We start from the raw sequence: 22,053 nt of genomic DNA on the forward strand, positions 1-22,053 counted from the left end.
AGCAATCCTCCTGCCTCAGCCTCCTGAGTAGCTGAGACTACAGGCGCACACCAGCATGCCATGCTAATTTTTAATTTTTTGTAGAGATGGGATCTCGCTATGTTGCCCAAGCTGGTCTCTAACTCTTGGGCTCAAGTGACCCTCTCGCCTAGGCCTCCCAAAGTGCTGGGATTACAGGTGTGAGCCATTGCACCCAGCCAAGATACGGCAGATTTCTAGTACCCCAGAGAGCTCCTTCCTGATCTAACTTTCCCACAAAGGAAACTACTCTTCTGACCAATCATCATCAGTTCTGCCTTCCTGCGCTTCATCTAAGTGGGCTGGTACAGTGCACTGTCTCTCATACCTGGCTCCCTCTATTCACCCATGTCGTTGAACGTTCCTACCACTTCATTTTTCTTTTTTGGCTGTGTAGTATTCCATGATGTGACTATCACCACTTATTCACTCTCCTGTTGATGGACATTTAGGTTGTTTTCATTTGGGGCTCTTATGAATAGAAATGGCAATGAGCATTTTTATATGTCCTTTTGTGGACATACACACTCATTTCTCTTGTGTACATGCTTAGGATGGAATTTCTGAAGGTAGGCATAGATATAGCTTTAGTAGAAGCTGCCAAACAGGTTTCCAATGTGCTTATACAACTTTATGCTACTGCCAGCTTGACAGTTCTTGTAGCTCTACATCTTCACCAATACTCGGTATAACACAGCATTTAACTTTAACTACAGATAAACCGATGGAAATATCCAAAGAAGTGTGCATGTTCCTGAAGAACATCCAATAAAGGGCCTATTTTATTCATCTGTTTCTGGCACTGAAAACCACTGGATGGCCAGATCAGGAAGGAGGCCTGGTACAACTCCCAAGGAGGCACGTGTCCCTCGGGTGGGCTTCATGTCCCAGAAACTCCAGAGAAGGGGTGGAGAGGTACCTTCTAGGCAAGCTGGTCTCCTCTGGCTTTTCTTGTCCCCTAGGGCTCCCTGCAAAGAGACAGAGCACAGCCTGGCCAGTGAGCAGTATCTCCTACTGCGCTTGCTGTGAGCCAGCCACTCTGCCCTCTTTCAGGAATTACAAAATCCATAGGTCCCCGGCATCCTTATTTATGTATTTATTCATTTATGAGGCATGATTTTCCTCAGCTCTGTTGGATGGGTCTCTGTGAAGGGAGCTTGGTGGGGGTGAGTGGCCCCTCTCTGGAGGAGGCAGGCCCCTGGTCAGGATCTTTGGGGCTCCAGGTCTCATGAGTGGGGGCCAGGCTCCCTAGAGAAACCCTTCTTGGCTAGGGCTGGGGAGCCCACCAGAGTGACCCAATCAGTTCTCAGGGCCTGTGATGGGGCCAAGTGGTTTTGAGAAGCCGCTGTTCAGCTCCATCCTAAAGAGCACTCATGTAAGTTGGGGAGGACGGCTGGGGTGCACAGCTCTGAGCTGAGTCAGACCCACCTCAGGACTGAGCCCAGCAGAAGGAGGCCCAGAGTCACAGACCATAAAACAAGCAGATGCCTCCCCTGTGCTGGTGGAGATGAGTCTTGGGCATCAACTCTAATAATTTCTAATGCACCCAGAAATACTGATTCACACAGCAACTAGTGAATAATAGCCTTTTAGAACTAAAAAAGCCTTGTATGATTTATTATAAAATAACATATGCATTTTACACAAACTAGAGGCACCATGATGGGCAAGCAGCAGCCTGTTCAGGGGCCACAGCAAGGAGACTGGATTTCCTTAAGTGCAATAGGAGTTACTGGCTAGGGTTTAAGGTTTTAGCCACAGAAAAGATGAATGTATTTCAGAGCAATACGGGTGGATTCAAAATAAGGTTTAGAACTAGATCAATTTTTTTTTTTTTTAGAGAGTCTGACTCTTATTGCCCAGGCTGGAGTGCAGTGGTACTATCTCAGCTCACTGCAACCTCTGCCACCCAGGTTCAAGCGATACTCCTGCCTCAGCCTCCTGAATAGCTGGGATTACAGGCACCTGCCACCAAGCCCGGCTAATTTTTGTATTTTTAGTAGAGACGGGTTTTCACCATCTTGGCCAGGCAGTTCTTGAACTCCTAACCTCGTGATCCACCCGCCTTGGCATCCCAAAGTATTAAATTTTTTTTTTTTTTTTTTGAGACGGAGTCTTGGTGTGTCGCCCAGGCTGGAGTGCAGTGGCCTGATGTCGGCTCACTGCAAGCTCTGCCTCCCAGGTTCACCCCATTCTCCTACCTCAGCCTCCCGAGGAGGTGGGACTACAGGCGCCCGCCACGATGCCTGGCTAACTTTTTATATTTTTTTAGTAGAGATGTGGTTTCACCGTGTTAGCCAGGATGGTCTCGATCGCCTGACTTCGTGATCCATCCGCCTTGGCCTCCCAAAGTGGTGGGATTACACGGGTGAGCCACCACGCCCGGCCAAGTATTAAATTTTTTATTTGAAAAATCTCCCCTCTCCAAAGATCTCCCAGCATTTCTGCAGAGGTCTCTACCTAGGTAAGGAGAAGAAACAATTCTTGGCCGGGTACAGTGGCTCACGCCTGTAATACCAGCACTTTGGAAAGCCAAGGTTGGTGGATTCCTTGATCCCAGAAGTTTGAGACCAGCCTGGCCCACATGGTGAAACCCCATCTTTACCAAAAACACAAAAATTAGGCGGGTGTGATGGAGTGCACCTGTAGTCCCAGCTACTCGGGAGGCTGAGGTAGAAGGACGACTTGGGCCTGGGAGGTCAAGGCTGCAGTGAACCAAGGTGGTGCCACTGCACTCCAGCCTGGGGAACAGAGTGAGACCCTGTTTAAAAATAAATAATTATTTGTGAGGGTGAAATTTAAATACCTTTGTGCATAGCTATCAGTTATTCTTTGTTTTAATATTTAGTTTATTGTGAAATATAACATATATAGAAACGTACATAAAACAACACACAGGGCCAGGCCCGGTGGGTCAGGCCTATAATCCCAGCACTTTGGGAGGCTGAGGCGGGCAGATTACTTGAGGTCAGGAGTTTGAGACCAGCCTGGCCAACACGGTGAAACCCTATCTCTACTAAAAATACAAAAATTAGTCAGATGTGGTGGTGCATGCCTGTAATCCCAGATACTTGGGAGGCTGAGGCAGGAGAATCGCTTGAACCTGGGAGGCAGAAGTTACCGTGAACCAAGATTGCGCTACTGCACTCCAGCCTGAGTGACGGAGTCAGACTCTGTCTAAAAAAGAAAAAAAAAATAGGCCGGGTGTGGTGGCTCACGCCTCTAATCCCAGCACTTTGGGAGGCCGAGGCGGGCAGATCACTTGAGGTCAGGAGTTCGGGAGCAGCCTGACCAACATGGAGAAACCCCGTCCCTACTAAAAGTACAAAATTAGCCAGGCGTGGTGTTGCATGACTGAAATCCCAGCTACTTGGGAGGCTGAGGCAGGAGAATCGCTTGAATCTGGGAGGTGGAGGTTGTTGTGAGCTGAGATCATGCCATTGTGCTCCAGCCTGGGCAACAAGAGCGAAACTCCGTCTCAAACAAAAAACAAAACAAAAACAAAAAAACACAGTGTAACATGTTATTATAAAGTCACTGCTCAGGGACCAACTTGCCTGCTCCTGTGCCTCTAGAGGGAAGCTCCCTCCTCCCACTGTTCTTTAGAGTTTTATATCTTAAGTACAGGAGTGAACAAACTAGGCCTATGCACCACATCTGGCACCCAGCCTTTATTTATTTTTTGAGATGGCATCTCACTCTTGTCACTCTGGCTGCAGTGTGGTAGCACAGTCTCGGCTCACTGCAACCTCCGCCTCCCAGATTCAAGCAATTCTCCTGCCTCAGCCTCCTGAGTAGCTATGATTACAGGTGCATGCCACCACATCCAGCTAATTTTTATATTTTTGGTAGAGACGGGGTTTCACCATGTTGGCCAGTCTGGTCTCGAACTCCTGACATAAGGTGATCCGCCTGCGTTGGCCTCTCAAAGTGCTGGGATTACAGACATGAGCCATGGTGCCTGACCCGGCCTTTTTTAAAATGAAGGTTTCGGCTGGCATGGTGGCTCACGTGAGGTCAGGATTTCGAGACCAGCCTGGCCAACATGGTGAAACCCCATCTGTACCAAAATACAAAAATTAGCTGGGCGTGATGGCATGCACATGTAATGCCAGCTACTCAGGAGCCTGAGGCACGAGAATCACTTGAACCCGGGAGGCGGAGGTTGCAGTGAGCTAAGATCACACGATTGCACTCCAGCCTGGGCAACAAGAGCAAAACTCCATCTCAAAAAAAAAAAAAAAAAAAAAAAAAAGGATGTCCTTTTTTGTCTCTCAACCCCGTGTTTTATTTTTTTTTATTTTCAGACAGGGTCTTGCTCTGTTGCCCAGGGTGGAGTGCAGGGGCCCGGTCTTAGCTCACTGCGGCCTCAACTTCTCTGGCTCACATGATCCTCCCACCTCAGCCTCCCAAATAGCTGGGACCACAGGTGGGTACCACCATGCCCGCCTAATTTTTGTATTTTTTGTAGAGATGGGATTATGCCATGTTGCTCAGGCTGATCTCTACCTTCTGGGCTCAAGTATCTCTCTGCCTCCACCTTCCAAAGTGCTGGGATTATAGGCGTGAGCTACCATGCCCAGCCCTGCTTTAATTTAAAGTGTATTACATTTGATATTAGTACAGCCCCTTCAGCTCTTTTTTGGTTACTATTTTAATTGTATCTTTGTATCCTTTTACTTTCAATCTGTTTCTGTATTTAAAATGTTTATCTTGTAGATAGCACATTGGTGGATCATATTTTGTTCTTTAATCCTTTCAGCCAGTCTGCTTTTCTTTCTTTCTTTCTTTTTTTGAGACAGAGTTTTGCTTTTGTCACCCAGGCAAAAAGTGTTATGGTGCGATCTCAGCTCACTGCAACCTCTGCCTCCTGGGTTCAAGGGATTCTCCAGCCTCAGCCTCCTGAGTAGCTGGGATTACAGGTGCGTGCCTTCAGGTCTGGCTAATTTTTGTATTTTTAGTAGAGACACGGGTTTCTTCATGTTGGTCAGGCTGGTCTTGAACTCCTGACCTCAGGTGATCCACCGCCTTGGACTCCCAAAGTGCTGGGATTACAGGTGTAAACCACCACGCCTGGCCAAAGTGGTGGATTTTTTTTCTCAGAAAATCTATTCCATTCTTTTTCCAGAAACCAAATTTGTACAAGTTAACTAAAATAAATATTTATACTCTAACTTTTTTGTTCTGAGGTTTTACTGAGTTTTTAGAATTTTATCTTTACATGTTTAGAAAAATTAGAAAATATAGATAAAACATAACCAAGAAAATAATAACATCTTTCCTTCTGTTCAAAGTTCATTACTATTAGCCAAGTTCAGTGACTCACACCCGTAATCCCAGCATTTTGGGAGACTGAGGCGGGCGGATCACTCGAGCCCAGGAGTTCGAGACCAGCCTGGGCAACATGGCAAAACCCTGTCTACAAAAAATACAAAAATTAGCCAGGCGTGGTTGCATGTGCCTGCAGTCCCAGCTACTGGCAAGGCTGAGGTGGAGAACCACCTGAACACGGTAAGTCAAGGCTGCAGTGGCGCAGCCTCTGTCCCCCAGGCTGGAGTGCAGTGGTGCAATCTCGGCTCACTGCAACCTCTGCCTCCTGGGTTCAAGCGATTCTCCTGCCTCAGCCTCCCAAGTAGCTGGGATTACAGGCGCGCGCCACCACACCTCGCTAATCTTTGTATTTTCAGTAGAGGAGGGGTCTCACCATGTTGGCCAGGCTGGTTTTGAACTCCTGACCTCAAATGATCCACCTGCTCCGGCCTCCCAAAGTGCTGGGATTACAGGCGTGAGCCACCACTCCCGGCCGGTAGTTTTCTTTCTTAGAGGCAGGATCTTACTCTGTCGCCTGGGCTGGAGTGCAGTGGCACGATCTCAGTTCACTGTAGCATTGATCTCCCAGGCTCAGGCGATTCTCCTGTCTCAGCCTCCCGAGCAGCTGGGATCACAGGTGTGTGCCACCACACCTGGGTAATTGTTAAATTTTTTTATTTTTATTTTTTAGAGATGGAGTCTTGCTATGTTGCCTAGTCTGGCAACATGGGATCCTCCAACTCCTGGCTTCGAGGGATCCTCCCGCTTCGGCCTCCCAAAGCGCTGAGAATTACATACGTGAGCCACTATGCCTGGCCTATATTGTTTTATATTTCTTCAATTTTATTTTGTGGTCGCTGGAGATCTGTTTCCTTCTTTGATTCCCCGCACCGTGCTTCTACAGCTGCTCCATGTAATCTGCTCAAGACTTCTGCTGCATTCAGTTCAACACAGAGGAAGGAAGCTCTCAGGCCCGAGTCAGCCAACCAGACAAAGATCTGTTCTCATACCCAGGGGAGCTGGTCTCGCCACTCGACCCGCGCCCTGGATAGCTCCAGTCTGTGTGAGCGCGACCACCCGCAGCCGCGTGATTAAGAGCGCTCCGGGCCAAGCAGTCTCCGTGGGAGTGAGGGCGTGCGTGCGTGTGGCGGAAATCCCGCCTTCCGGCTCCCGCTGTTGGCCTTGGCGCGGCCAGGGCGCTCCAAGTAGGAAGATAAGCGGGATTGCTGGAAGCGGGAGAGTCGGGAGGAGCAGCGAAGGGCTCCTCTTCCCCATTGGCTGCGCCCGCGGAGCAGCCTCGTTGCGATTGGCCGTACGCGGAGGGCGGCTGTCCCGCGTCGGCCCCTCGGGCCGCGACAGACGCCGGGATCGCAGGCGCCGGCTGAGCAAGCGGCTCCTGGGAGGCTGCGTCCGGACGCCCGCGGGGCGAGGCGGCCGGGCCCTGCGCTTCAGGTCCTGGCCTGGGGCACCTGGGCGGCCGGTGGCGGGGGCGGTGCGGGCATGGGGCTGGCGGGCGGCGGAGCACGGGAGGCGGGCGTGGGCGCGGCGGCCGCACCGCGGCCTGCGCCGACCGCCCGCGGCGCAGCCTCGGGCCTCTGTCCATCTCTTAAGTGGTGGTGGCTGTGGGTTTTTCTGCAGGCGATCCTTTTGAGTGATTTGTTTCACGCACGTGCCCTGCTGTGGGGTAAAGCGGCAGATTCGTGCTGCTGTCATTTGTCGTTAAAACGATGGGCTCCCTGTCGTGTGTGTGTACCTTTTGGATTTGAGGGCAGGGGAATGACATTGTGACTTGGCTTCCTGTGACCGTCCATTCTCAAGGTGTCGTCAGCGTGGTGCAGAAACTCGGCACACCCTGTCTACCTTGGAAGGAGGATTTCCCTTCCCCACCTCCCTCTCCATCTCTTCCCTCTTTCCCTCTCCCCCCTTCACTCACCTCCCCAGCTCTTCTCTCCCCCGTTTCTGTTCTCTCGCTCTCTTTTTCCTTTTCTGCATTAAACCGTTCGGGAGTGTCTTTGTAAACTATTAAAAAGCGTTAGGTCTTCAACATGTACGTTTACTTGCAGGCCTGAGACCTGGGAGGAAGCTGGAGAAAAGATGCCCTCTGAATCTTTCTGTTTGGCTGCCCAGGCTCGCCTTGACTCCAAATGGTTGAAAACAGACATACAGGTGAGGTTTGACATGTCTTTTTCTTGGTGTGTTTCTGCTTCCATGTTTAAATTTCTTGTGTAAGGCTTTTTTTTTTTAGGGTATGTAAAGGGAGATCAGTTGTATCTTGCTGAATTAGAGGAGCAGGTTTGTTTCCTGTAACTTAAAATGTAACAGTTTTTATGGCTGTTTTTGTAGATCGTGCACGGCTGCCTTTTAATTAGTTTCTTGCAAGTGCACGAAACTTGAGATCTATGAATAGGCAAAATTTTTTTCCTATTATTACTGGTTAAGAAATCTGCCACACTCCTAACCATATCATGGTGACTGCTGTTTGTTACTGATAGTTTTTGAGCTGTTTAGTTAGCTGTGGAGGGGAAAATTGGAGAAGTAAGTTGCAGTAATTATGGCCGCTAGGAACTCACTCATTTTATGAGGTCTTGTGTTTGTGTTTCTGGAGAGAGAAGAGTTAGTTCAGTTGAGCTGTTTGTTTTGTATTTGTAACTCCTTATTGAGAGGAGTGCTCAGATTTTCACATCAAGAATATGAGGAAAGCGTGTTGGCCTTAGATCCTAATTTTTTTATTTAACGTGGTAATTGCAAGCTTGTCAGGACATTATTAAGTAAATACTAACAGTAATATTTCGATAGACAATTCTTTACACCCAATCTACTTTTATTTGGAAATGGCTTGGAAAAACTACTTTTGGAACTCCTTATCAGCAGCAAAAAGAAGTGTTTGAAATATCTTGTGTGTGTCTGCGTATTTTACTACTCCCTAAGGTTAACCATTTTAAGTATTAAGTAATCTGCCTTGACTGTTCATCGAAAGTCGTGTAGGCTGTTAAGCAGTAGTTGATCATGGATACTTAAACTGAAATGTTATTGCCCCTTCCTAATTTTTCTTTTTCTTTTTAAACAGGTATTGAGTGTTGGTAGATATGAGAGTCCAGTGTTTAGAACTGTGTTGTGTGGCCGGGCGCAGTGGCTCACGCCTGTAATCCCGGCAGTTTGGGAGGCCGAGGTGGGTGGATCCCCTGAGGTCAGGAGTTGGAGACCAGCCTGACCAACATGGTGAGACCCCATCTCTACTAAAAATACAAAATTAGCCGGGGGTGGTGGTGTATGCCTGTAATCCCAGCTACTCGGGAGGCTGAGGCAGGAGAATCGCTTGAACCCAGGAGGCGGAGGTTGCAGTGAGTCAAGATCACGCCATTGCACTCCAGCCTGGGCAATGAGAGCAAAACTGTTTCAAAAAAAAAAGCTGTTGTGGATGATGGGATTGTTATTCATAGTGTAATGTTACATAAGACAGAGCACAGAGAATTGGGTCAAGAATTGGTGTAGTTACTCTTTGGGTTTGTTTCTCTTTAAACATGTCCTTTGATTTAGCTATAATGGTCTGTTTTTGTCATTTTAAGTGGATGGGAGAGGTGAGAGATGAGTACTTTCATATTTCTGAAATCCTGAGATTCTGGCAAAGTTGTTTTAATAATTGTTTTTATATTAGTGTTTATGTATTTAGAGAAACTTTTTGGAGTAAAGGACTTTACCTAATGAAGTTTTTTTCTTAATAATTGTAATTTAATAACTGCTAAACATGAGTTCTAGTGTCGATCTAAAACCAGTTTAATGCTGAATTGAGTTCCTGTGATGGGTTAGGCAGATAAACATACAGTGAAGCACCATTTATGTCTTAGAGGGCCTGTTGTTTTGATTTATTAAGTTTAATACACAGTACTTGGCCCTTGTTACACATTTACAATATGATTAGAAAGTCTTTTTTTTTTTTTTTTTGAGACACAGTCTCGCTCTGTCACCCAGGCTGGAGTGCAGTGGCATGGTCTCGGCTCACTGCAAGCTCCGCCTCCTGGGTTCACACCATTCTCCTGCCTCAGCCTCCGGAGTAGCTGGGACTACATGCGCCTGCCACCATGCCTGGCTAATTTTTTGTGTTTTTAGTAGAGATGGGGTTTCACCGTGTTATCCAGGACGGTCTCGATCTCCTGACCTTGTGATCTGCCTGCCTCGGCCTCCCAAAGTACTGGGGACAGGCGTTAGCCACTGGGTCTGGCCTCTGCTTACCTTATCAAATAAAACAGTTTACAGTAACCTTACAATCAAAACACAGCATCATAGATGGAGACGCAAAGCCGGACGTTGTTATTACTGTTTTTTTATCAGCTGATACAACTATTCTAGTGATGGTACTGTGCTGCTTAGCTACCCTGAACACACTACTTTCTCACTGTGTTAAGGGTATGTCATATTTTTACTGTTAAGTACTTATGTGTGAATAAGTGTAAGGAAATGTTTGCCTATCAGTAGCATATAAATTCAGAGGCAGGAATGATGGTAATGCCAAACAACCACAGATATTCCACGTGGGTGGCTGAGATAATGACACTTTTGCTTTCTTACGGTTCACTGTACACAAACTTTGTGTAATGTAGAAAATAAATGTTTTGTAAAATTACCTTCAGGCTATGTGTATAAAAGATGTATATAATACGTAAATGAGTTTGCTGTTTCAACTTGGGTCCCATCCCCAAGATAACTTATTATGTGTATGCAAATATTCCAAAATATGAAAAATTCTGAATCCCTTCTGATCCCAAGCATTTCAGATAAGGCATACTTAATCTGTAACTCAAGATGTATTTTACCCGTTTACCTGATCTAGATGCTATATTTTTGTTAGGTATATATTAGCTTTATATGTACAGGTGTCAGTGACTATAAGACCTGGCTTTAAATTTAACCTTTTCCTTAATATTGGATGGGCCACATATATTCTGTTGTATGTGTATATAAGGTAACACAAGTCCTTTTGTCTCCCCCAGTTCCTTTTGCATATGAGAAAACATAAGCCATTTTGTGCCTCTTGCATCTTAAGCCATAGTCTATTTTACTATGTGGTTTCCCATCTGGTTACTTTTGGGAGTACCAGATGGTCTCATAAAAACAGTGGGTTTTCCTGAAACTTTTGGATTAATATTGAACTTGTTTATCATCTTTTATAATATTGAACTTGTTTATCATCTTTTAGCTGTGCGGTCAGAGAAGAAACGCCTTAGGAAGCCAAGCAAGTGGCTTTTGGAATATACAGAAGAATATGATCAGATATTTACTCCTAAGAAAAAACAAAAGAAGGTACAGGAGCAGGTGCACAAGGTGTGTTGCAAAATTTCGGCAAACTTTCACTGGTCCTTAGGAAACTGCAATTTTATCTTCAGTGTCATACTTTAGCTTCATGAAACAGTAATTTCCTTAACTGGGATCTTGTTTTTTATTCTCAGCTTCTAGCACAGTACTTAGGATTTAGTGGTTATTCAGGAAATATATAAATGAGTCTACATATTATATTTCTTTATGTATATATTTTTCCCTCTTTGCTTTCAAAGAGTATTTAATGACTTAGGAATATTGTTATGATTTAATCTTAAGTAAAAATATGGGATATAAAGTGAAATATATATAATCTGACCCTAATTTCAAAAATAAATACATCTTATTTGTCTTATTTTTTAATTCGGTTTTTTTAAAATGAAGTATTTAGAGACATTTTGACATTCTACGCCTACATAGGTTAATATGTAGTTAAAAAATGGAACATTTTCCTTTATAATCAATTTAACAGACTTACATCTTATATAAGATCTGTTTATCTGACATCAACTGCCTTTCAGATTTCACCAGTTATCCCCTAACCTTTACCTTTGGATTATTCATACCAGGTCTCAGTCTAGGACTACTCATTGTAACTGGTTGTTATGGTTCTCAAATCCCTTTGAATTCAGAGCAATCTCTTTTTCCTGATCAAGATCATGTCTTTAAGAGAGTGACATGTAAAGTTATCTACTTCTCTATATTTGTGTAATTGCTTCCCCATAGGTGTCACTTAGATTTTCTCTATCTCCTGTTCTCTGTGAAGTGGAAGATAGAACCTATCAGTTTGATAGATTGAAGTTGAACATTTTTAGCTAGACTATACCAGAGATGATAATGTGTAACATATTGCATATGGAGGGTTAAAAAAAGGAATATTTTATTCCCATCAGCCATTCCCTGACAGTTTGTTTTTTCTTTTTTTAAAATGGAGACAGGGTCTTGCCCAAGCTGGAGTGCAGAGATACATGAACACAGTTCACTGCAGCCTTGACCTCCTGGGTTTAAGCAATCCTTCCATCTCAGCCTCCTGAGTAGTTGGGACCACAGGTGCACACTACCACACCTGGCTAATTTTTAACAACAAGTTTTTTGTAGTGGCAATGTCCCACTGTGTTGCCCTGGCTGGTCTGGAATTCCTGGGCTCCAGTGATCTTTCTGCCTCAGCCTCCCAGAGTGTTGGGGTTACAGGTGTGAGCCACCACGCCCAGCTTCCCTGATGGTTTCTTGAAAATGCCAGTTGAAGATCTTTACCTATATTAATAATTTTATTAGAGGTTACAAAATGCAGACTTTCAGGTTTTATTATTTTCTCTATTTTTATTAAGTGATAGTCTCTTTCATTAACTGGACTCTATTATTGTCCTGAAATACTTGAAAGGCAGAATAAGTGCTTCTTTCTTTCCCATTAATTACCAATTGTAACATTAAGGAGTTCATTAGTAGTTGTTTTAATTGGAGACATTAGAGCATTCTTTGCCCCTGCCTTTGAATTACTGTTGTGGACTTATCAATATTATAGCTTCAGTGTATCTCAGTCAACTTCATTGTTTTCTTTATTTAATTTTGGTTAAAATATATATATTTATATGTTTTATATATATGTTATATGTATATGTTATATATATTTATATATGTTATATGTATATGTTATATATATTTGTATGTTACATATGTTATATATGTTATATATATATAGATATGTTATATATATTTATATGTTATATATAGTTATATGTATTTGTATATATATGTTATATATATGCCATATATATATATAAATATATATATATAACATTTTATTATTTTATCCCTTTTTTTTTTTTTTTGGAGAGAGAGTCTCGCTCTGTTGCCCAGGCTGCAGTGCAGTGGCATGATCTCGGCTCACTGCAAGCTCCGTCTCCCGGGTTCACACTGTTCTCCTGCCTCAGCCTCCCAAGTAGCTGGGACTACAGGTGCCCACCACCATGCCTGGCTAATTTTTTGCATTTTTAGTAGAGATGGGGTCTCACCGTGTTAGCCAGGATAGTCTCCATCTCCTGACCTCGTGATCTGCCCGCCTTGGCCTCCCATAGTGCTCGGATTATAAGCGTGAGCCACAGCGCTGGGCCTGTTTTATCCATTTTTAAGTGTACAGTTCTGTGGCATGAAGCACAGTTACATTGTTGTGCAACCATCTCCACCATCCATCTCAATAATTTTTTTCATCTTTCCAAACTAAAAGTCAATACCCATTAACCAATAACTCCCTTTTCTGCTCAGCCCCTGGCAATTGCCATTCTATGTTCTATCTTAAGAATTTTCTTATTCTGGATACCTCATATACTTGAAATCATATGATATTTGTTCTTTGTGTCTAAGTAATTTCCCTTAGCATACATAATGTCTTCAAGGTTCATCCACTTTTTGTAGCCTTTGTCAGAATTTCATTCCTTTTAAAGGGCGTTATTCTTTTTGACACTTAAATTGCAACAATTTTGGCCTGTGGACTCTATTTTTATTTTTTGTTCTTAGGTAAGTTCCCGCTGTGAAGAGGAAAGCCTTCTAGCCCGAGGTCGATCTAGTGCTCAGAACAAGCAGGTGGATGAGAATTCTTTGATTTCAACCAAGGAAGAGCCTCCGGTTCTTGAAAGGGAGGTTCCGTTGGCCAAGCATGGTGGCTCAAGCTGGTAATCCCAGCACTTTGGGAGTCTGAGGCAGGTGGATCATGAGGTCAGGAGATTGAGACCATCCTGGCTAACATGGTGAATCCCCGTCTCTACTAAAAATACAACAAATTAGCCGGGCGTGTTGGCGGGTGCCTGTAGTCCCAACTACCCGGGAGGCTGAGGCAGGAGAATGGCATGAACCTAGGAGACAGAGGTTGCAGTGAGCCGAGATCCTGCGACTGCACTCTAGCTTGGGTGACAGAGCGAGACTCCATCTCAAAAAAAAAAAGGAAGTTCCGTTTTTGGAAGGCCCCTTGGCTCAGTCAGAACTTGGAGGTGGACATGCTGAGTTGCCGCAGCTGACCTTGTCTGTACCTGTGACTCCGGAAGTCTCTCCACGGCCTGCCCTTGAGTCTGAGGAATTGCTGGTTAAAATGCCAGGTAAGGTGGGGTTGGGGTCTCAGTATTTGAGCAGGTATGATTAGAGGAAGCAGGAGATTTTAGTATGTTTTGATGTAAAGCCAACATAGTATCTATATACGATAAACTACTCCCTTTTGTCCTGGGAAATACTTACAATGATGGCTAATTAGATATAGTTACTAACTATGAATTGTGGCACGCTATCAAGAAGACATATTTTTGATAACTATGCTCCTTGCTCCAGTGTTGCTCTTCATGATTGTTGATCAGCCACTGTGTAAATTACAACCAGGATAACAGGGCTTCAAGAGGGGCACCGCACATTAGTGGAATAAGCACTGTGCTTCAAGTGCTGGCTCCACCAGTCCTTGTGTTACTTGGGAAGTTGTTTAGTCTCTGAACTTGTTTCCTCATCTATAAAATGGAGATCATAATGTATTAATGTATGATGTTGTATACCTGACCACATAGTAATTACCAGTTCATTTGAAGTTAATTACCAGTTACTTCTCACTTGATCATTCTTTATATATCACCTGGGGAGAATTGGATCTAAACACATTGTCTCTAATTCACCTTGTAACTATTGAATATTATAGGCAGTCAAGGAATGGGAAGAATCCTCTTTTCTGTACCCCTTTAAATTTTGGATGTAACTTTTTTACATTATCAACAGGAGCTTTTGATGTTGTTCCTTAAAGAAATGATTCCAATTGTGCTTAAACTAGTTGGGTATAATAAAAAAGATTTTTGAAAGAATAGTAAAGATAGTTGTTGTTTCAGTACCTATTATGTGCCAAACTCGATTTATTAAGTCAGCTCTTTTATATAATTCTTGAGTCATCCTCTGAATTATCTTTTACCTATTGAATTTTATTTACTTAGGGGCAGAGCAGAAAGTGTAAGTTTGGTCCATTTATGACCATTATTCAAGCTCTGTTTCACTCCTTTTCTCCTTATTTTGTCCTCCCAAAAATCAGTTGTTATAAAGATAGTTCTGTCCCTTTGATTTCTCCCTTAGTTATTTTGTGATTTAAAGTCAACACACACATCCCTCACATTAGTTTGTGCTTGCATTGAGAACTATTTACTTGTTTTGTTTACTAATATTTTATAATCAAATTACCATCCTGCCTCTTCCCATAAGATGATGGAGAAAACATCAAAAACATTGACATTCATTTTTTGTGGTATACAGATTTTTAAAAAATTAACTTGTGCCCAGTTTCTAAATCATTTAATGTAAAGATACATGCATTTCAGGACTTTATGAAAGTAAATGTCAAAGAAAACCAACTAAGAAACTTCTTGAATCCAAAGATTTAGACCCTGGATTTATGCCCAAGAAGGGGGACCTTGGCCTTTCTAAAAAGGTATGTTATTTTTGTAAGTTCTAAAAGAAATAAACTCAGGAAATGAGGAATTTTAAAAGTGACATTTTGAGTAGTAGTTATAACATTGATGTACATACATATAGAAATTAGTGTGTGTGTCCGCAGGCATACATGATCTGAGATTTCCTACAGGAAAGGCTGTTTTGCAGTTGTGTGACCATGTATGTGTATAAACTGGTTTCAGGTGTCCTTTCCAAGTGAAAAAAATGTTTCAATGCTTTTAAGATTAAGTTTGTGTTTGTTATAATTTCTTTTCTGGGTTCAAATCCTCTTACCTGTTTTCTGCTAAACTACTCTCTCAAACATCACTAGTGTATTCTATCCTATTGCCATGTTGTCGTAGCCCTTTTGTTTTTTTTTTTTTGAGACAGGGTCTGATTCTGTCACCCAGGCTGGAGTGCAGTGGCATAATTTTGGCTCACTGTAATCTCTGCCTCCCAGGCTCCCCAGAGAATTTTTTGTATTTTTTTGGTAGAGACGGGGTATCAATTTTTTTACGTGATTCATACTTTTTGTGTTTTATTCAAGAAATCTAGTGTGATGGCTCAAGCCTATCATCCCAGGACTCAGGGAACCTGAGGCAGTAGGATTGCTTAAGCTCAGGAGTTTGAGACAAGCCTGGGCAATAAAGGAGACCTCGTCTCTACACAACAAAAAAGAATGCCAAAAAACTCCAGGAAACGGGTGTGGTGCTGTGTGTCTGGTCCCAGCTACTCAGAAGGCTGAAGTGGTAGGATGTCTTGAGCCCTGGAGGTCAAGGCTGCAGTGAGCTATGAGTGCGCTATTGCACTCCACCCTGGGTGACAGAGCAAGACCCTGTCTCAATCAATCAATCAGTCAATGAAATCTCTGTGTACCCCATGGACACAAAGATGTTCTTCCTGTGTTTTCTTTTAGGAGCTTTTTGGTTCTGATTTCACATATAGATGTTTGTTCCATTTTGAATTTTTGAGACGGAGTTTTGTTCTCCCCCATGTTGATGTCCAGTTGTTTTACCACCATTTACCAAAAAATTCCTGATATTGGCTGGGCGCGGTGGTTCACACCTGTAAATCCCAACACTTTGGGAGGCCGAGTCAGGCAGATCACTTGAGGTCAGGAGTTGGAGACCAGCCTGGCCAACATGGTGAACCCCATCTCTACTAATAATACAAAAAATATATATATAGCTAGGTGTCGTGGTGTCTGCCTGTAATCTCAGCTACTTGGGAGGCTGAGACAGGAGAATTGCTGGAACCTGGGAGGCAGAGGTTGTAGTGAGCCGAGGTCACGCCGCTGCACTCCAGCCTAGGCGACAGAGCAAGACGCTCTCTCTCAAAAAAAAAAAAAAAATTCCCTGATATTTATCCTCACCATCTCTCAGACTCCTAATCTCTTTTAAGTATTAATTATGCTTAATAACTCTTTGTCACTGTTGAATTTTTACTTTGGGGGAGAGGGGATTGCCATTAAATTTGGGATCAGAGCAAGAGAAAATCAGAATTACTGGTTATGGCTAGCACCAAACTCTGGAGAAAAGTGCCTTCTTGTCTGTTTGGGAGTCTGTCTTGCCATCTGACCTGGTCTACTTCATTGTTGAAGTCCTGGTTACCCTGAGGTATATTTTGTCATAAGGCTAAAGCCATGATTCAGTTCCATTTTAGTTTACCAGGCACACCACCACCCTGTCTGCAGGTGGATTAATCAGTAACAGAATGAGAGATGATCTGTTCTGGTAGTGCTTTAAGGGTACTCTGGCTGAATGTATATCCACACTAGACTATATATACACAGTAAGTCACTGGCCTCTTAGTCACATCCTCTAAGAAGTTCTTTGGTCTTTTTCATTCTAAACAGAACAGTTTGATTTTTATTCATATGGTATGATTCTTGTGTGTGTGCATGGGTGTGGGTGTGTGTGGGTGTGTGTGTGTGTGCTGTTAATTTTTATTTTAATTTATAAAATTGATCAGAATAGAAATGAGAATATTTCCTGCATTATTCTCTGACTGTAGTTTGGGGAGCATTGTAATTATTTTGTTCCACAGTTTTTGGGTAACTGTTAAACAGTGAACTAATTTGTTATCTAAATAAAATGATTGGTATTTAAAAAAAAATACGGAAATGTATTTTGTGATTTGTCTAGGAGTCTCGTTTTGTTGAATTGGATACCTAACATTTGCCCATTCATTTTACTTCACGTGGTTAGACTTCTGATATATACTGAACATGAGGAGAATTGCAGTCTTATGATTTATTAATATGATAAAATGAGCATTGAGAAATTCACAGCTGTATTTTATTTTGTTTTAGTCCCAAACATTAGGAACTCTACAGCAAGAATGGCCTTTATTTTTTATTTATTGATTTATTTGAAATGGAGTTTTGCTCTTGTTGCCCAGGCTGGATGCAATGGCGTGATCTTGGCTCACCACAACCTCCGCCTCCCAGGTTCAAGCGATTCTCCTACCCCAGCCTCCCGAGTAGCTGGGATTACAGGGATGTGTCACCATGCCCGGCTAATTTTTTGTATTTTTAGTAGAGACGGAGTTTCTCCATGGTAGTCAGGCTGGTCTCGAACTCCCGACCTCAGGTGATCCACCCGCCTCACCCTCCCAACATGCTGGGATTACAGTCGTGAGCCACCATGCCCGGACAGAAGGGCCTTTATTGTATTGACTTTTTGTGACCACTAAATGTTGTTTTACAGTTATGATGAGGAATATTATCATTCTTGTAGGAAAAGACATTTGCTTGGGTTGAACTAATTCATACAAGTACAAGTATTAGTAGTGGGTGAATCAAATGTTTGGCCCTTGATTAGACTCCTGATGTTGAGTATTTGTTTTGAGTTTTAATGTTGCTTTAATTTGGATTAATCTGAAGTCATTTTAAGTTGGAATGCCATTCAGTATTTCAGAACTGTTTAATGTACAGTTCACCAAGTATACAGGTCTGTGTCAAATCTAATAGCTGTGAATACAATTGTAGGAAGATGGATTATTTTTCTTTTTTTTTTTTTTTTTTTGAGACTTGCTCTGTCTCCCAGGCTGGAGCACAGTGGCGCAATCTTGGCTCAATGCAACCTCCGCTTCCTGGGTTCAAACAATTCTGCCTCAGCCTCCCGAGTAGCTGGGATTACAGGCGTGTGCCACTGCACTTAGCTAATTTTTGTATTTTTAGTAGAAACGGGGTTTCACCATGTTGGCCATGGTTGGCCAAGCTGGATTCAAACTCCTGACCTCAGATGATCTGCCCCCTCTTGGCCTCCCAAAGTGCTGAGATTACAGGCATGAGCCACCGTGCCTGGCCAGGAAGTTGGATTTTAAGTACAGGGTGGAGTGCGATAACATTGAACCTGTGGGTCTCTGGGTACATATCCCTTCTCTTTCTCTACTTCAGTCACAGAAAGCATTGTGTATCTGGTCTATATAGTCTATATGTTGGAAATCTCTGGCCAGTCTTTATTGTGGTGTTCACAGGTCTGTTGGAGTTTTTTGTTGTTGTTGTTGTTTTTTGTTTTTTTGAGATGGAGTCTCTCTCATTGCCCAGGCTGGAGTGCAATGGTGTGATCTCGGCTCACTGCAACCTCCTCCCTCCGGGTTCAAGCAATTCTCCTGCCTCAGTCTCCCAAGTAGCTGGGATTACAGGCATGTGCCATCATGCCCAGTTAACTTTGTATTTTTAGTAGTGACGGGGTTTCTCCATGTTGGTCAGGCTGGTCTTGAACTCCCAACCTCAGGTGATCCACCCGCCTCAGCCTCCCAAAGTGCTAGGATTACAGATGTGAGCCACTGTGCCTGGTCTGTTGGAGCATTTTTAAATCTGTTTCCTTTTCCTCCTGAAGTTTCTGTTCAACCCCTTACTGTGGTCATGTTGATTTTTTTAATTGCTAAAACAAGTCAAAAGTGTATATCCATGGCGGCTGATGATTCAGACTTTGGCATATAAGGTAACGGGTTTATTTTTTTCATTCCTCTGTAAATGGTGTTGTTTTCACTTATTTGTAGTGCTTATGAAGCTGGTCACCTGGAGAATGGACTAACTGAATCTTGTGCCACATCTTATTAAAAGATTTTGGTGGAGGTGAGTATTTTTGAGATTTAAAAAATGTAATACAGTAGTAAGTTTGAAGCACTTTGTCCGTTAACCACAAAAATTGTTTCATGTGTAAGCCAGACCAGTGAGGTACAAGTTTTCAAACTGGTTTGCCCAAAATCTGCTTCCTGAAACAGATAAAACATTCATAAATTGAACATCTACTCTACTAGGACTTTTAGTAGGAATGCTACCTGTAATCTCTTGAAAGCATTACAGAGAGTTCGGTTATTATCTATAGTATTCCTGTTTTTTAGAAGAAATGTGAAGATGAACAAGGTAGCAAGATCAGGGAACTAAATCCACATCTGACCAATTTCATGGTCATATTCCTGTCTTCTTATCCACCCCAGGTTTCCTCCATGCCACTTCTGTCTTCCACTCTTCATTTGTCTGCCAATGCCATTTATTGATTAGTGTCATTTTTGAAATATTATTCCAAATTTGAGCACACTGCAGCAGACATGGTGTGCTAGCAAAGAGTATCATGGGAAGATGATATTTCATATGACCTATGATTATTAAACTTTCTAACAAGTAAATCTAGCAATATGTTAGCTTATTTAGCCGTGTGGCAATTGTAATCCCATAGGTTGGTCAATTTTCTTGTAAGATTTAAAAATAGGCTGCTTTCAAAAGAATATCAGGCCGATCATGGTGGCCCACAACTGCAATGCCAGCGCTTTGGGAGGCTGAGATAAGAGGATCACTTGAGGCCAGGTGTTCCACCCAGACCAGGCTTGGCACTTAGTGAGACCCTGTCTCTATCTACAATTTAAAAAACATTAGCTAGGGATGGTGGTGTATATCTGTAGTCACAGCTGCTTGTTAAGCTGATGTGGGAGGATCCCTTGAGCCGGAGAGGTTGAGGCTACAGTGAGCTGTTGCTCACACCAGGCACTGTAGCCTGGGCAACAGTAAGAGGCAATGTCTCTTAAGATAATAGTAGTAATAATAATAACATCAGCTCTTTTCCTCTATTTTTATATTTCGTTTTTAAAATAAAACCTACAACATGAACTTTATCCATTATAAATTTTGTGGAAGTGTTCCAGCTTATGAGAATTTCAAACCTTTCTGTTGTGCTCATATTAAGTTGTCTTATAGTGTTAGGCTGCGAGCAGTTTTGATGGCAGAGCTTCTCCAACTCAATCAGGCAGTCAAAAAAAGAGCTCACTGAGGCAGTCTTCAAAACTCCAGCTTTCATATTGTTAACTAGCAGAAATATCCTAGAATGTTTAATGAAATATCTCTTAGATTCCTCTTTGTGTTTCTATAACACAGTTGAAATGTGTTTAATGGAAAGTGCGGGAGGGACTAGAAGAATTTCTTTTTTTTTTTTGGTTTGAGACAGAGTCTGGCTCTGTCAACCAGGCTGCAGTACAGTGGCGTGATCTTGGCTCACTGCAGTCTCCGCCTCCCGGGTTCAAGCGATTCTCCTGCCTCAGCATCCTGAGTAGCTGGGACTACTGGTGTACTCCACCACACCCGCCTAATTTGTTTCGTATTTTTAGTAGAGACAGGGTTTCACCATGTTGGCCAGGATGGTCTCGATCTCCTGACCTCGTGATCCGTCTGCCTCAGCCTCCCAAAGTGATGGGATTACAGGCGTGAGCCACTGTGCCTGGCCTGGTGTTTTAAAGAACTAACTTTTAACTTTGGTTCTTGGAAAAGACTAGTAATACTAGTTTTTTTTTTTTTTTTTTTTTTTTTTTAAGGAAAAGGGTTTAGTCATAGGACTTTGATGACAATTCCTTTTTTTTTTTGAGACAGAGTCTCACTCTGTTGCCCAGGTTAGAGTACAGTGGCACTATCTCAGCGCACTGCAACCTCCACCTCCCAGGTTCAAGCCATTCTTGTGCCTCAGCCTCCTAAGTGGTTGGAATTACAGGCATGCACCACCACACCCAGATAATTTTTTATATTTTTAGTAGAGACAGGGTTTCACCATGTTGCCCAGGCTGGTCTTGAACTCCTGAGCTCGGGCAGTCCACCCACCTTGGCCTCCCAGAGTGCTGGGATTACAGCAGTGAGCCACTGAGCCCAGCAGATGACAATTCTTTATGAAGAAGAAATTGAGTAACCTGTTTAAGACACTCAAGAAAAGAAAATGTGAGTAAAACATTTTTTGTTCTAGCAAAACCAACTTTTCAGATGAAAAACATGTAAACTTCTCAATGAGCTGTAACTTTGGAAGTATTGTTCTCATGAGCCCTTCCTTAGGAATGGAGTGGAGAAAGATCTTTGGACAACTGGATGACTGTAGATCAACCTGCAACTGATGATGGGCGTGAAACAGTTATTTGTTAAACCTAGACTGCATGAGTGTTAAGGGAGAGAGCATGGCATAGCTATGTGCTTAGACATTGTAGATTATGGTTGTAACTGTTATGCAGTGTTTCTTCTGTTAATATCATCCATCACAATTTTCACTTTTGTATTTTCATTTCTAGAGATTCCATTTGAGTCCTTTTTATATCTTCTGTTTCACTCTTTATAACATTCATGCTTTCCTTCTATTAGCATAGGGAGCATTTCTGTAAGAGAGGTTTTAATGTCCTTGTCTGTGAATTCCGTAATCTCTGATCACTTCTAGATCCATCTCTGTTGATTGATTCTGTCATTTCTATTGATTGATTGCCCTAGTTATGGGAGCGTGGTTGTATGCCTGCTAATTTTTGATTGAATGCTAGACGTTAATTTTATCTTCTGTGCAGGATTTTGTTTTATTTTTTTAAAGAGCCTTAGTTTTGTTCTGCCATACATGTAAGTTACATGGGATCAGTTTGATGTTTTCAAAGCTTGATTCTGAGGTTTGTTAGGGCTGATCCACACAGCCTTTACCCTTGGGCTCATTTATCCATACTACG

General features: G+C 42.8%; 1 pseudogene; it reads left to right on the plus strand.

Annotated features, from left to right (window-relative positions):
• The first annotated feature begins 6,555 nt into the window (after positions 1-6,555).
• The window catches only part of LOC129014536 (uncharacterized), a 40,352-nt pseudogene continuing 24,854 nt past the window's right edge, over positions 6,556-22,053 (plus strand).

This window comes from Pongo pygmaeus, chromosome 16 (genome assembly GCF_028885625.2).
Source record: "Pongo pygmaeus isolate AG05252 chromosome 16, NHGRI_mPonPyg2-v2.0_pri, whole genome shotgun sequence".
NCBI lineage: Eukaryota > Metazoa > Chordata > Mammalia > Primates > Hominidae > Pongo > Pongo pygmaeus.